The sequence below is a fragment of the Lacerta agilis genome, chromosome 3 (assembly GCF_009819535.1).
Source record: "Lacerta agilis isolate rLacAgi1 chromosome 3, rLacAgi1.pri, whole genome shotgun sequence".
In the NCBI taxonomy this organism is placed as follows: Eukaryota; Metazoa; Chordata; class Lepidosauria; order Squamata; family Lacertidae; genus Lacerta; species Lacerta agilis.
The window spans coordinates 40,052,027-40,069,803 of NC_046314.1; positions in this window are offsets into that span (position 1 = coordinate 40,052,027).

Genomic DNA, 17,777 nt, shown 5'->3' on the forward strand with positions numbered 1-17,777 from the left:
GTACTTCTGTTGATGCAGCCTAGAATATTATTAGTTTTTTTCTTTTCTTTTTTGCTGCTGCTGCATCACACCATTGACTCATGTTAAGCTTGTGGTCTATTCAGAACCCTAGGTCCTTTTCGCATGTACTACTGGCAAGCCAGGTGTCCCCCTCTGTTGATGCATGCACTGTAGGCCTTTGATACAACCAGTGCTTGGATAATATCAACTTTGACTTTTTTGGTTTACTTTCTATACAAGACCTTTGGAAGGTCTCGGTGATAATGCTACAAAAATAGAGCATTTATAGTCACAAAACATGCCAGGCACCTACAAGCTGCTTGCTTTAAGAGCAGATTTCCATTGAACTTGCAATAAAGGTTGATACAGTTCTTTGTTCCATTCTTTGCATGGTGTCAGAGAACCCAGTTTGGAACTATTTGTAATTTGTTTATACAGGATCCCTACAGGCCTTGGGAGTTATCCAACAAGCTTCAAGTCGGAAATCAGTGGGGGAGTCTCAAATGCACTCAGGCATGCTACTTGAGAAATCTTAGTGTGTAGGTGTTTTAGTTAGAGAAATAACCAGTTGAGAATATTGCCCAGTTTTCTCTTTGTCAGCCATTTCCTCTTTTCTAATCAAAGGGTAATTAAACTTGTCCCAATGCAGTTCAGCATTTCCCCATCATCTGGTCTGCTTTGCTTGACTTCAGCACCTCCTGTTCCCCAAAGATCTGCTTTTTACATTACAAACACAAAAAGTCACATTACCTTCTGTCAAAGAATGTACAATTGTGTATTTGAACACCTCAGCCATGATGTCTAGAAGCTATGGGGAGGTGTCTGGCAACATAGGTGGGGAAAGGCTTAAGCACCTCCACCAGCCATCTCATTACTCCCTCTCAAAGCTGCTTTTCCTTTTTAAAAATGGCTATCATATTTGTATGTGACATACATACACCTAGGCCATAAGAGCAAAACAATGAAAAAACACCCCTTCTTCCTTTGGCAGTATCAAAGTCACACCAACTCACTTTCCATTTTCAAGTTGACTTTAAACTTCAACTTTTGGTAATAGCATTGCTAGCCACACCTGGTAGATTTGTTCCTTTTCATTAAGCTGCTGAAATCCCTGCTCCACCATTGACAGAGAGAAAGGTGTCAAAGACAAATAAACCATTTTATTACCTCTGCAAGAGATTGCATTGTCTGGTTTTCAAAATATCCCTCTGGGTTAATACAAGACAGTTTATACACTTAATTGGCAAACCATCCTAAGTGGCCACATGCAGAGTTTTCAATCATATTCTAATTGTTTCTCAAACCGGCAGGCACACTTTGAGAACCAGTGAATGCAGAATGTTTAGGCTGAACTGGGCTTCGTCGGTTGACATACATGATACAGGCAAATTGTGTAAACGGTCTCTGAATCATACCTCCATAATGGCTCTCTCTCTCTCTCTCTCTCTCTCTCTCTCTCTCTCTCTCTCTCTCTCTCTCTCTCTCTCTCTCTCTCTCTGTGTGTGTGTGTGTGTGTGTTGGAATAATGGAATGATGCAACGAACTGGGGGGAATAGAAGCAATCAGTAGATCAATATTTCTGATCACCAAAACAGGCCAAGGTCCCATTTCATCTCATCAGCTGTCAACTGATAGTCAGCACCACCAATTTTCAGCATCATGTTCTGTAAGTCTTTATGGTTTTTCAGTCTTCCTCTGATAATGGATGAGATCTCTGGCTAATGTCGTGCAGCAACAATCTTGTGTTTATGAAGTATGGTGTAACAAAGTGAGGGTCACATCCATCTGGGTTGTAGGCTGCTGCCATTCTGTTGACTTATGTGTCCTGCAGCCAGTATGATGTAGCAAGCAGAGTGTTGAACTTTGACCAGGGAGACCTGACTTCAAATTCATCAGCTGTGAAGCTTGTTAAGTGATCAGGAAGCAGTCACCATTCCAGCCTAACTTATCGGTATCTCAGGGGGTTGCTATGAGGCTAAAATGGAATAGCCGGATGTATGCCATGCTCAGCTCCTTGGAGGCAAGGTGTGATCCAAATGTAGTCAATGTTCTGTGGTCTGAGTTTGACAGTTGCATTGCACTGTATTATATTCTGCTAAGTTGGACTAGTGTTGGTTTTAATAATGTTGGATAAAGAATACACTGATTGTTTCAACTGGTTCTTATTGTATGCCTTGTATTTTGATGTAGTGTGTAAACTGCCTTGGGGAGAATTTTATTTTTGAAAGGGGGCGTACAAAATTATGAAACAAACAACCATTTCAGAGGCAGATCTTTCTCTTATTTGCTTTGCATAGGTTTGGTCCACAATTAATACCGTATTGGCCTGAATATAATAAGCCTCACATTTCCCCCCCCCAAAAAAAAATTATGACCGTGAAAAGTTAAAGTGTGGCTTAAATTCCAGACCTTACAAAAATGGGTTTTTACGATATCACTGCTGAAACAAACATACAATAAAACAGAACAAAAAAAATTGTTTTATTGCCGATTTGAGAGCTTGAGACCGTTTATTCGCCATTTATGGGTGTGAGTGTGTGTGGAATTATAGCAACTGAATAGCAATTTGCAATTTTAGCGATTGTACCGTAACTTTTGCAGGCTTGCAAGATCAAAGGCTTAACCTGGCTCAGAGATACAATTCTACCAACTGCAGTGATTTTCAGCCTGTAACCCAATTTTAAGGGAGCAGTTTATATTCCCGTATTGTCTACTCTCCCCCCGCCTTGAATTTTAAAGGTGTGGCTTATTTGTCGGTGCAGCTTATATTTGGGCCAATATGGTACCAGTATTTCCCACTTGACAAAATCCCATTTTATGCAAGACTTTAGGGTTGATGACAGCCTACCTATTTTACTATTTGATGACTATGATGTTTATTTGATATTGAAGGGCAAATATTTGATAGATTTAATGCTTAATGCTCTTGTGCTCTAGTAAGTAACATGTTTACACATGTCCAGACAGAGGTGAGACCCATTGAACTCAATGAGTTATATCCACAGTTAGTTGAACTTAGACTAGACCTAAGTAAGTCATGTCCATTAATTTGAACGGCTGTACTCTGAGTACAGCTTAATATTGGATAAGTGTGTATAGAATTACAGCCTAAACCTCATTAAACTCAGTAGGATTTACTTCTGAGTAGACATGACAAGGATTGCACGGCATGCTGCTTATTCCTCTAAGAGGGGATACAAAAAGATTAACTTTGAGGCATTTCAGTTGTTTAAAAAGACAAAAATATATCTGTTCATACCAAAGTCTGAAATAAATGAAGCCATTGTTTCCATAAGCATAACTATTCTCTTTAAAAAGTTTCCATTCCCTGGAAATTTGATGCTGGCTCATGAATAGGCAATTAAATATTTCCTCCTCCCAGGCTTCAAGAGGACTTTTTTCTTTTTTAAGATACCTTCTAATTTCTCAGGATGCTAAGCTTCTCTCAAGGAGATCATGCATTTTATCCTCAATGAAATAATGAACAATTTTAAAAAATATTATATAATTTTTCTTTTTGATGTATTAAAAAGATGCATGTAAGGCAGTTTTTTTTAATTAATACTCTATAACTCATGTGATCTCAGTAGAAGGTGTAACAGCAGAGAATCTGCAAATGCCCTGAAATTGTCACCTTACCTTAAAGCAAAGAGCAGGATCTAGAGTTGATGGTTCCATCTGGAGAAAAAGAAAATCCCATTGATGAGCATACTGTGAATGCCCAGCTACATGAATGGATCTCACGGCAGGTTGCAATCTATATAAAGCTCAAGGATGCTGTGGTGATTAGTGCAATAGAAATCCTGACAGATGGAGGGATCAATAAAACAGCAGCAGCATGCAGTATAAAAACAATTCAATTCAATAATATCTTATTGGTTTGGCAATCTGTACATAGGCTCTGTGTGTCTATGCATTAGAGGAAGGCAGATGCCTCAGGTACTTATGTGGGAAAGACTTCTTTTAAAGAAAAACCTGAAAGCTCCAGCATTGTTGGGTGGGAAGAGAAAGGCGATTGGCAGTGGAAACCAGAAGGAGCCCTAACATACCAGGCATTAAACGCTAGGTCACAAGTAGGTAACTAGCTAACTTCATGCTTTTTGTATGTGGTTGGGCTCCAACTCCCACCAGTCCCAGCCAGCATGGCCAATGGTCAGTCTTTTCATAAGGAGGGGGCAGAAAGATGCCAGCAGCTCCAGTTCAAGTACTCAGAATAGATAAAATCCTGAAAAAAACATACCCTTTCTTGGGGAAGGTATCTGGATCCTGCCCACCCAACAGATGAGCAATATGGTAAATATTTACCAAATGCCTTTGGTAAACTGATTGTCAAAAAAGGCTCCCAAGAGTTTTAATCTGTGTTATCATGAGAGATGCCAGAACTCATGCCTGTCCTTGATTGACTTCTGATTTGACACCTTAAAAAAATAAATCTTCTCCATGATCTCTCTCACTTTTGCCGTGTCTTCTTCTAAAGTGACTTGCAGCTTTCTCTACCATGTGGTTATCGTTATGGCACCAAGACCATCGGGGTGCACACCCAGCTAACAGTAAAGACCCTGTTTGACACTTCCAGCTATTTTGAGCCGAGAGATTGCGTGAATAGGGGGGGGGGGTGAAGCCATGTGCCTTATTTCGCAACAGTTCCAGCTCCCCCAAAAGCACAGCATGGTAGGCATTGTTGTGGAGCTGCCCTCCCCACAGCAGGGCTGCTGTCGCTTATCTAGACAAGGCGGGGTGGGGCAGCTGTGAGTTCATGGCTGCACAAGAGTACAATGGCAGATCCAATCTGGGCCTCCTGCTGGTGTGCCTACACAGCTCCAACCTCAATGGCCACCCTTCTCTTCTCCTTCCTCGTATTGTCCTGATAAGGGTCGGCAATGCCACTGCTATGAGAGCAGCAGTCCCACAGCAGCACCCTGAATAAACCACATACACTACCACCGATGAGCCTTCCTTATTCCTCCAAAATATCTCAGCAATATATTTTCAGATTTCATGGTGGACTTGAATACCTTTATATGCATGCATGCAGATGCCCAGCCAGCCACACTCCCCAGTAGCAGCAGCAGTGTCACCCCTAGTCTGAGTTGGCTGAAAACTTGCAACTTAGGGTAGAATTAAAGATCGCAGGAAACATTGGGCTGCTACCAAAAATGGCAGCTCTATGACGAGACCTCTTCCCCCTCCTCTGTAACATCTAGTACAATTTACCTTGTGTGCTGACATCATTTTCTTGTTCTCCTCATGGAAGGCATGAGGGGAAAGGACATGGTTATAAGTGGTTTGCAGTTATAGAGAAAACAGCTATTTTTTATTTTTTTTATTTTGGCATGCAGGATGCAGGCTCTGGAGCCTGACACCAGTTTCCACAGCAGATTTTGGTGTCAGCTGGAATGAAGTGCTGGAGATTTCTGTTTCCATTATCCTAGCCATGAAAATAACATATCCACCTAAGCCTAGCTGGAAGGCATGTGATATCTGCTGGTGGAACTGAGCTGGAAGGATAGGCACATCATATTTTATATCCGTATAAAGCCCCACAGAATAGAAGTAGGAACATCTAAAGAGGTGGTGCCTGAAGTTGGGGGGGCAGGGAGGGGGGCTTTCCTTCTTGGGCAGGACAAACACATTTCACAAAAAATGTATGTTCTCAGGGTAGGCATTAGTGGGTTCTGGCACAAAGGAAGTGTTGCAATCTCTTTCTCAGGAGTTTATTGCCACTAATAAAAAATGTGCAGATGTTTCTCTCTCCTCTGCAAGACAAGATAATCATGCCTTCATTTTCTCCCTCAATATTCCATTTTGTCAGAGGGATTAGATATAACTGGAGGTTAGAATTAAATTAGTTCTGATAGTTGGGAAAGTGATATGAAAGTGGTTTTTGTTTTTTTATATTAACATGCTGTTTACTGAGTTTAAAAATGAAGTTTCCCAGAGTTCAAGATGTCACTTTCCCCTGCTTTCCTTCTTTGCCATCCTAGAAGCACTATGCTGCTTACAAGCTTAGGCTTGAAGAAAGGAAACTTAAATCAATCAGTGTGATTAGTCACTTAAGTTTCAACGGCTGATTAAAATTTGCTCCTAGATTAATTGGCCAGGAAGAAAGCAAGCAGCTTCAACTTCCTGAATGGCCCTCCACTGCCTGGCAGAACAGATGCAGCAACCTCCAAATACCAAATGTGAATATATATAAACTTACAGGAAAAAAACCTGTTCATGCTTACTCAGAAGTTAATTCCCACAGTGCTCAGTGGGGTCTGCTCCCTAGTTACAGAGCAATTCATAGTGGGGAAATCTGCCAGAGGATAGGTTGTTTCAATTGCAAGTGCCCAGAGCAGCCAGTCTGGGCACAGCTCCTAACATGCATGTCAATCACACACATGACCAATCAGGTATTCAGACTGATGCCACACCTATCCACCGGTGTCATTGTAAATAAACATATGCAGCAGTGGTGTACTTTAGCAATATGGAGGTTGTCTACTTTCCACCAGTTCCCATCACACACACACACACAACACCACACCATGGAACTAGGGAGAGCAATGCAAAAGGCTTTCTATTGCAGTGATGGAAAAGAGGACATAGCACAAGTAGGCAGAGAAGGAGAGGACAGGAGCAAAGATGCCCTTACCTGATGGAGCTCCACCCAGACAAGAAGTGAACAAATGGCAAGGCACAGAAAGATGAGACAGCAGGAGGAGACCATCCAACAAGCAAAGGCACAGCAGGAAGCAAAAGACTAGATCAACAAGTTCACGTATGCCTCAGGTACAGCAGCAGCACCATGGACAGGGCTATGGGCAGTGGTACCACCATGGGCAGCAGTAGCAGCAGACCAGCCACTGCACTGAGCCCCAACCCCAGCTTCCTTGCCAGTCACCTGCATCAGCTCATGGAGGAAGGGACTGAGCTCAGCAACCTCCTCCATGAGGGAGGCCAGGTCACAGCACACATTGTCCATTGCATGAAGGTCCTGCACTTCCCAATGCCCTAGAGGAAAATAGTGGGTCCACTGAGACACTTCTGACCCTTTCCTGATAGCCTGTTTGCCATTCAGACTGGGATGGTGTGATGACAAGTGGGGAAGTCCGCTCTTCCATAGACACCCTTGCAGGAGTGCCAGCTTGAATAAAATATTGGGGTGGGGGCAGGTATGTCCCACCCTGCATAATCAATCACAATACGTGGCTCTCACACACCATTTGAATGGCAATGTCCATCAGCTTAGGGTGGGGGGGCTCAAATATTTAGTGGGTGGGTGGTGAATGGACCTAGGTCCCTAGCAGTTGTCTCCTATGCACCGCTGGCTGGCAGCGCCACTGAAGCACCTGCGCACCTCCTGCAAAGCTGAGACAATAAATTGTCCAGCACTCCAGGACCTGATGGCAAGGCTTGATGGGGACTTCCAGAGCTGCTAGCAGGCACGGGTCACTTGTTGTGCTCAGTGACAGTGCATCATGGGACGTGCTCATGGAGGACCAATGGGTCTCCCTCCCTACTCCACAGGGCCTTGCCACACATGACCTCTCCTCACTTGGGACCTGCAACTCTATCCATTGCCTTTCATGCCACATCAGTACACAATGAATATCCCCACCAGCATATGTCTCAGAGGCCCTCACTCTGCCTGACATGGAACGCATCCAGGCAAATGGAGGTTCCCCATTCCGGATCTCCTGTTCCATGTTCACAGGTAGCAGAGCCATCCAAAATTATCTGACACTTTCAACCCTCCACAGCAAAACAGACAAATCCACTTTGCTTTAGAAATGTTAGTACACTTAATGTAAATGTAATCAATGGATAAACCAGACATTTACCAGTTTATCAATTAGAAGTCTTAAATTGGTTGATTGGTCTAATGTATTTGTGCTCACTTTATGGAAAGAGCTCAAAGTTGTAATCCAGATAACCATTAGTATTTTAATCCCGTAATTTATCTTTTATACTTTATTCAATCTTCCCTCAGTTTGACTGCCATATTGAAAATATTGTTTGTAAAGAGAAGAGACTTAAGAGAGTTGCATCATGCAGCAGCATATGCTATTTTCCCTGGGGGGCGGGCGGGGGGAATCATTTAAAACCTAGTACAGGGGTACCTCGAGTTACATACGCCTCAGGTTACATATGCTTCAGATTACATACTCCGCTAACCCAGAAATAATGCTTCAGGTTAAGAACTTTCCTTCAGGATAAGAACAGAAAAGGTCCCATTAGCTAAAGTGGTGCTTCAGGTTAAGAACAGTTTCAGGTTAAGAACCGACCTCCAGAACGAATTAAGTTCTTAACCAGAGGTACCACTGTACATTGGAGAGAAGAGAAATAAAGAGAGAAAGACAGACACACACACACACAGAGGGAGAGGGACAGGGAGAGAGGACAAAAGGAAGGAAAATGAACAAAGGAAGAAGAAAGCCAAACATCTATTTCCTTTTTCCAGTGAAATTGCATGCAGGTACAAAAATAGCTGCTAGCCCAAATAGTTTAGGGAATAGGGTTTATTTCACTCAAGGGGAACAGGGAAAGAAATCAAGATAAACAAGATGCACAATTTCAGACAAAGCTATTAGGAAGAGGGGCACCGAGTCCATTGCAGTAGGCTGCCCTTCTCCTGGCAATAATCAGGAGCTTATTTGAAACAGCTCCTGTATCAGTCTTTTCCCTCAGGCTGGCAGCAGGCTGGCAATTAGGCCTTGGTAAATCTCCAGCCCCTCTCTGCCTAAATTGTAGCTATTGCAGAGTCCTTGGCGGGATGCAGGCGGGCCTCCAACCTCTCAATCACTCCCCAAGCTTGGATGCTGAACTGCTTCAGGGGGCGTGTGCTCGATGGAGGTGGTGACTGAATAGGGCTCTACCGTCTCCTTGACTGCCTCCCTCCTCATACCTCTTCTCTGACTGATTTCCCCCACCCCTTTCAGGCCAAGTCTAATTTTCCTTGTAGCACCCCTGATTTCTCCTTAGTTTCCTACAGCTGCTTTCTTCAGATGAAAAGGAGACCTTGCCTGAGAGAAGATGGAGGCAAAACGTACAAGGTTACAGATACGAGAAGCCTTATTGCACTTTGTCCTTGGGAAGAAAGCCTCAAGAAATGCTTGCACTGTTCATGACAAGTGCTGCTTGTACTCTAATGTTCTTTCTTTATAATTGCTTTTTGGGGGGAGGGCCTAGCATTTTACAGAAAAAAACAAGACATTAAATATTTCATACAAGAGAGTAGCTAAGAAGTACAAACCAACATGAGACCCAGTAATATTTGCCTTTTCTTTCACAGATATAACTTTTTATGTCACACATACTTGATCTCAAAGAACATGCCAGATCGAACCACCGATTTCTGGAAATGGCCAACCATCAGCGGTTTCTTTTATTTATAAAAGCAATGAAATCATACCAAGTGACCTAAAACTCCTCTACATGTACATGTCCTTTAGCCTTCTGTACTGTTAGCACTCCTCCAGATGACTTATTTATTGAGAAGTCATTCTGATTTGTTTGCATAAAACTTATGCAGAGGTTAGACTATGTCTAGTGTTTACTGAGCATTTGTTCTGATTTGTTTCCCCCCCCAAATAATATTTATTGTATTTTCAAAAAAAGAAAAAGAAAAAGAAACATCTACAAATACACACTAACAACAACAAACAACTAAACACAATAAAAAAAGAAAAACATCAAAAAATAAACACAAAAAGAAAAAAAAATACATCATCATACTAAAAATAACTCCATTTTCTTATCTTTTACGGACTTCCTCCTGTTTCCCCTTATTTGCTTCCCTTGAGAATATTATACGTAACTTCCAATTTTAATTTCTCCCACATTTGTAAATGCTAACAATCTTAAAATTCAAAACTATTTAAATTTATAACTATTAACTGTTAACTATTAGCTATTAACCACTAACATATATTCAAAATCTATTTGTAAAATTTATAATTTCCTAGAATTCTTATTATTCACTTCAACCTATACATTGACAGCCTATCCTTCTTTTACCAATAAAAATAAACTTTTAAATATTACAATGCTTTTTTAAATACAATTTAAATTTTCCCCATTCTTTCTCCACCACGTCATCTCTCTGGTTACGGATTCTCCCGGTCATTTCCGCCGGCTCCATATATTCCAGCATCTTCATCTGCCATTGTTCAATAGTAGGTAGCTCTTCCAATTTCCAGTTCTTTGCTATTACAACTCTTGCTGCTGTTGTGGCATATAATACTAACTTTCTATCACATTTCAAAATGTCTTTACCTAGAATACCTAATAAAAAGGCTTCCGGTTTTTTCTTAAAGGTATATCTGAGAATTTTTTTCAACTCATTATAGACTTTTCCCCAAAAGTCCTTCACCTTCGGGCACCCCCACCACATGTGAAAAAATGTTCCGTCGGATTGTTTACATCTCCAGCACTTATTACTTAAACCATGATGCATTTTAGCCAGTTTAACAGGGGTCAAATACCACCTGTAAATCATCTTCATAATATTTTCTCTTAGCAAACTGCATGCTGTGAATTTGATATTTTGATTCCACAATCTCTCCCAATCCTCCATCATGATGTTGTGCCCTAGGTCTTTTGCCCATTCAATCATTGCCGATTTCACCAACTCATCTTGTGTATGCCACCCCAGTATCAAATTGTACATTCTGGAAAGATTTTTAATTTTTGGTTCTAATAGTTCTGTCTCCAATTTGGATTTTTCTGTCTGAAAACCAACTTTCTTGTCTGCTTTAAATGTTTCATTAATCTGATGGTATTGTAACCAGTTTGTAACTTGGTCTTTCAACTGTTCATAACTTTTTAATTTGAAACTCTGTCCTTCTTGTATCAAAATATCTTTATATTTCGGCCATTGTCGATCCAAGTTTTTACATTTATGTGCTTTAGCTTCCAAAGGTGATAACCATCTGGGTGTTTTGTTTTCTATAAAGACCTTATATTTCATCCAAATTTTATACAGAGAGTTTCTAATTATATGTTTCTTGAAACCACTGTGTACTTTGCATTTGTCGTACCATAAATAAGCATGCCAACCAAAAACATTATCGTGTCCTTCTAAATCTAATACATCGGCATTTTCTAACAAAAACCAATCTTTCAACCAGCAGAAAGCTGCTGCCTCATAATAAATTCTCAAATCTGGCAGGGAGAATCCCCCTCTATTTTTTGCATCTATTAAAATCTTATACTTAATCCTAGGTTTCTTTCCCTGCCAGATAAATTTCGTTAGATCTTTCTGCCATTTTTTGAAACATTCCATCTTATCTATAATTGGCAATGACTGAAACAAGAATAACATTTTTGGCAAAACATTCATTTTTATCACAGAAATTCTACCTAATAATGACAATTTCAATCTGGTCCATATTTCTAGATCTCTCTTTATCTCATTCCACACCTTCTCATAATTGTCTCTATATAAGTTTAAGTTATTTGCAGTCATATTAACACCCAGATATTTTACTTTCTTCACGAAGCTAAGCCCTGTTTGTAATTCCAATCTTGTACTCTCTTCTTTACTCATATTTTTAGTTAAAACTTTGGTTTTATTCTTGTTTAACTTGAAACTTGCGACCTGCCCAAAATGCTGAATTGTCTCCAGTGCATACTTTGCACTGTTTTCTGGATCCTGTAGGGTTAAAACCACATCATCTGCAAACGCTCTCACTTTGTATTCTCTTTCTCCCACTCTTATTCCTTGTTCTGATTTGTTTGTGGGGAGATTATACAGCAACAAACACTTATCCTGCTCTGCTTGTGAGATGTTTACACATCTTCCTGTTAATCATGTGTTCATGTCACACTTTTCAGTGCATTTCCCTGAGTCCCTTTTTATTGAGCACTCATCCTGATTTGTGCTTGGGGTGGGTAGTATATATAATTCTGTTATCTATAATGCATTTGTGCCTGCAAAGGTTTGGGGTCTGTCGTTCTTTCTTTCTTTCTTTCTTTCTTTCTTTCTTTCTTTCTTGCAATAGGTGCATGTCCCATAGTTCCCTTCTAAAATCATGCAACTTTTCATACCACAAATCATGGAATCATAGAATTGTGGAGTTGGAAGGGACCCTGAGGATCATCTAGTTCAACCCCCTGCATTGCAGGAATAGGCAGCTGTTCCATACGGGGATCGAACCTGTAACCTTGGTGTTATCAGATCCACGCTAGTTTTGCAGTTGTTGTTGTTGTTGGTGGTGGTGGTGGTGGTTTTGTTGTGCTATGGTGCAAGAGTGACACTTCAGGTGACAACAATGCAGTAGCATTCAGGAGTAAGCATGGACCAATGCTATCAAATACCCTGTTTCTCCTAAAATAAGACATAGCCATAAAATAAGCCATAGCAGGATTTCTATGCATTTGCGAAATATAAGCCGTTCCCCAAAAATAAGGCATACCCCGAAAATAAGCCATAGTGACGTGGTACCTCCCATTAAAACAGCCTGGAGAGGCGTGGCTATGCAGCGTACCGATGCGACGTGGTTAAAATAAGACATCCCCTGAAAATAAGCCATACTGTGTTTTGTTGGGCGAAAAAAAATATAAGACTGTGTCTTATTTTAGGAGAAACACGGTAGTATGGGAAACAGTCTTATTAGAAAAACTAACCAATAAACTGAAACTGACACAGGGACAAATAGAAGAAGACACCTTCACCCTGTTATGGTTACCCTTTATCACATACACAGCCCAACAATACAACAACAAGAATCCCCCGACAGCATACGAATCAATATGGCTAACCTGATTAAAAAATACACACTCACTCCCCGCTCTCTCACACACAAAAAATCTCACTACAGCCAACCAAAGACAACCAACCACACCCAACCTCTCTCACCACCAAGGAAATACAGCAAGTGAATAGTAAGAGAACCCATACAAGTAACACTGATACAACCCCTCTCACACACCAAGTAGAATAATAGAAGCATAACCACCTGACTCCACCCCTCCCAACACACACCCTCCCTCTCTTTCCCCCTTGCCCCCCTTTCTTCTTCTTCCTAATTGTTTAAACCAATTCATAAACCAAGAACTCATACATTGACTTCTAATAATGATACATATGTTGTAGATTTTTTTTCACATTTATTGTGCTATTTTTGTGATATACCTATGACATGAGAAAACTTGGTATATTTATTTGCATAACATTATTATTGTGAAACCCAATCACACACACACACACACACACACACAAATGCAGTAGCATAAGCGAATAATCACACAACAACTATTGCAAAATACAGGCCCCCTCTCCCCAAAAAAGGTCCAGGGAGGCTGCCTTTCACTTTCTAAACTACAGAACTTTTTTTTTTTTAAGTGGATTTGTTTCCCTAGGGTGGCAGAGTCCTTTAATCCATTTTAATTGTGCAAACTGAAATTGCCATTATGCTCTTGAAACTCTCCCACAAAATACTGACAGTCTGGAGGTGATCTTATATACTATAATAAAACAAGGTTCTGAAGCTGATTTTCCCAACGCTCTAATGGCATAGAAGAATGCCTTCCTGCCTTTGCCACCATCAATCTTGCTTCTCGTACTCAATAGTGTTGCTCATAGTCTTGATACGCTATTGAAAGAGCCTAGATGAACACCATAGAATTCTGCCCCCCTTCTTATCAAAGGATAAGAAAGGTGTGGGGATTATGACCCATAACAACAGCATTAAGCAAAGGTAGCTGTGTTGGCTCGTGAGGGAAGGGGAAACCCAAAATCCATAATAGGGCCAACCAAAATTTCACAAAATAGTGAACAAGCTTTCAGCTTCTCAGAAGTCTTGTTGCTAAGCAAAGGTGGCTTGATGTTAGAGCCATGAAGTCCGTGTTGGTCTCAGTTGTAAGACAGAGTGTGGGAAGAGGTAATCTAAGTACATGATCCCATGAACAACATCATTGGTGATGCATTGTGGGTAGTTTTTGTATAGAACTTTAGTGAAGTTTTCTCCAACCTGGTGGCTTCCAGATGTGTTGGACTACAACTCCCTTCATCCCAGACCATTGGGCATGCTGACCTGGGCTGATGGGAGTTGCAGTGCAAAATATGTGAAGGCTGCTGTACTGGGTATTATCTCCAAGTAAATGTTTCTCGTACTGAGAATTTATTTATTTTCTTAAATCTGTTTCCCCCCCCCCCCCCCGCTATCATACAGACCTTTAGCATAGGTCCTCTGCTATGGAACAGCTTGGAGGCTTCTGGTTCTGTTATGGTAAATCTTTCAGCATGTAGAATGATGGGGCCAAATAGATGAACTGGATGATAAATTCAATATATTGGTGCAAAACGTAGCACTCTGAACTTGGACCTCATCAGCTATTTGATGGGCTTTAAAAGCTTGTACATCTGAGCCGGAAATGAAAACAGGAAAAATTATGACTCCTCCAAGGAAGCATCCAGACACTATTTTAATCAGCAGGCTCAGCATCAACACGTCGATTGCATTTTCATTTCCCTTAGACATTTTACCTAAATGACAGTTGAATACCACCATAACATGTAGAGACAGACTTCCAGACAGAGTGTGGCTTGTTGGTATGCGTGCGCGGGTGGGGTGTAGCTTTTTAGGTCAGGTTAGCCATAGTGATTTGTATGCTGTTAGCATTTAGGGATTTAAAGGTCAAAGCCACCTTTAAATGAATAGGCAGCCAAGGTACAGAACTGGTGCTATACAATCTGAACTCCTAACTCCCACAGGCGTTCTAGAATCTAGATACCACATTCTGCGCCAATTGCCATTCCCGTTCCGTTTTCAAGGCTAGACCCACTTTGAGCATGCCTATTTTGCACATCCAGATTCAGAGGCACTCATCCTTGGAATGCTAGGTGCTGGAGGGTGACAGTGGAGGAGAGTGATTTTCCTCATAGGAATCGCAGAAGCATCTGGATGGCCACTCTGGAATACAGGGATGCTTGACTAGGTAGACATGGGGTTGTCAACCTAGTCCCTACTGCCCACTAGCGGGCATTTCAGGATTCTAGGTAGGTGGTAGGGGGTTCTACAGCATAAACTGAATCCTCTTTCCATCGAGCACTGGTGGGCGGTAAGGAAATTTTACCATCAAGAAAGATCCATTAGTGGGCGGTAGGTATAAAAAGGTTGACTACCCCTGAGGTAGAGCTTTGGTCTGATCCAGCAGGGCTCTTCTAATACTGGGTAATCAGTATTATGCCCTGCACAGGTGAGTCTGCAGTGTTAGCTTTGGGCTGCAGTTGGTGGGGTGGTAGGAGTGGTGAATCGAGTGGTGTGCAAGGTGTGTTCCTGACCAACAGCATCAGAGGTGTTATCCCCCCTAGGTGGAGAGATGCTTGCATGTTTGTAGTCTTCTGTTGCAATTCAAGTGCTCTGAACAAGAGCTATTAGTTTGTATGCTTCTTATTCAGTTTTGTGTGTGTGTGTGTGTGAGAGAGAGAGAGAGAGAGAGAGAGAGAGAGAGAGAGAGAAAGAAAGAAAGAAAGAAAGAAAGAAAGAGAGAGAGAGAGAGAGAGAGAGAGAGAGAGAGAGAGAGAGAGAGAGAGAGAGAGTTGAATACAGCAATGGCATTCAAATATCCATTAAGGTTAGCCAGCACTTTCCTGAGCTTTTTGTTTTTGGTTGTTGTTCAGAAAGGACAATGGACCACCTTGACACTCTTCGGCTTCCTAGAGTGTGAAATGCACTTGCTCACTGGAGGTTGTTAGACAGGCTCGGTAGCATACAAAGTGGGAAAGTCTTTGAGATACAATTTTGGCTTTCAAAAAACATAGCATATTGTAATTATTCTTTCTAGTGATATAAACACTAAAATGTGAAGTTCTGCATTGTCATCTATTTCTCCACCGAAGCCAGGAAATAACTTTACCTCCTGTGATAGCAGTGTGTGTGTGTGTGTGTGTGTGTGTGTGTGTGTGTGTGTGGCGGGGGAGAATTAAAGTTTTTTTCCTAAAAGAATTGAAGATAACTGCAGTTCTGCAGTCCTATACATCACTGCCTCATTTCCCCAGTGGCACGTTTTCTTTTGTTTCACATTTTAAAACTGAAGCATTCATTTGTTGGAATAGCTTGGCAAGAAGTGGCAGTCGCAGCGATGGAGAACTTTAATCATAAGGAATCAGCGATAAACATCTGTGTGAGTTTGCCAGAGTGCTGGATCAGAATGTGGTTTGAAACCAAATGAAAGGCTTTGCATCCTCCGAAAGGGGCATGCCCTTGAAAATAAAATGGTTATTTCCCAGGTGACATTGGCAGCAATCCTATACCCAACTTGCTTGGAAAGAAGCTATGCTGAATTCAGCAGCACTTACCTTTGAGTGGACGTGCACTAGATAGTTCTGTCTGTTCAGAATTTTAACTCTTGGAATCTGAAGTCCTTCAGGCTTTGTATCAAGAAGTAAGACTTAAGTTTCATGGCAGTTTATCTGTTGCAGGGAGTTCCAAAGTGCAAACGGGTATTATATGGAACCTGTTGTAGTACTGCCAATACTGCCGATCGAAGTGGTCAAGTGGGCACATGTGAGGTAAAGCAATCTTGTAGGTATCTAGTAGCACAGATATTCTTATCATCCGTGAATTTGTCCAATGCCTCTTTTAAAGCTGTTCACGTTCACTGCCACTGTTACATCTTGTGGTAGCAAATTCCATAGTTCAACTATACAGTATGGTGTGTGAAGGAGCATTTTCTCTTGCCTTTTACTGAACCGTCCAACATTTAGCTTCCTTGGATGGCCCCGGGTTCCTGTCGTATGAGAGAAGTAGAAAACTTGTTATCTGTCTTTTTTCCCCTGCACCCCATGCATAATTTTAAGCATGCTTGGGAGAACGGGGAATGCGCCTCAAATCAATATTGCTTTATCTTGTATCTGTTTGGCTGTTTTAGATCAGACTTTCCAAAAGATATAAGGATGAAGCTTATCTTATTTCTATCCCTGACTTCTTCTGTGCAATATTTCAATAATGAGAAGTTAGGATATTGGATACAATTATACGAAGCTCAGTGGTAGAAACTAATTAATTCCGAGGATCACTGAGGTTTTGGAAACCTTCACCTTTGCTCACGGGAGCTTAGTGTGCACCTAAGCAGCTACATTACCGGTTACTGTCTGCATGTCTGAAAAACAAGGCTTGGTATGTTGAAAATGTAAATGCTAATTAGCGAGTTGAAATCTAAATGTTAATTAGTTATTGTTCTGTGCCCACGCAATTGTAATTCAATTATAACTTTCCTTGAAAAATGATGCGTTTCAAATATAGCAAGGCACGCATTTATCATCAACGTCTAAATCTACTCTTTGTGTCAAGGCTGACACTTGGGAATGAATCCATTATTTTTAATTATTGAAATATATTTCAAAAATGCATCATACGAAAGCGCAGCGCTCACAGTGTTTTTCAATGTTCAGCAGGAAGCCCAGGTTGTCACAGACACTACACTAATAGCAAATTTGTCATTGCATGAACCAGAAAGTCTGGATTTGTTTTGCTTTTTTCTGCCGAAAAAAGTCAGCTATAATTAATAGGCTACCCTCTTAAGCCCTTGGATAGATGAGGGAGTGACAAATGACTGTGTAGCAGAGTGAATTGCGAAGATACTGTTTAATGGGTCCCCCATGGGCTCAGATCATACAACTCTCCTATAAAAATGCCTTCTCTTAAATCTCCTAGCCTCACGAGACAGATTGATTCAGCTAGTCGAGAACCAGAATCAATGTGCTATGATTTAATGTTGCCAAATACTCCTAAACAACCCCAAATCAAAATGCAAAAAAGTTTGCCAGTTGGGTAAAGTTGATGCTG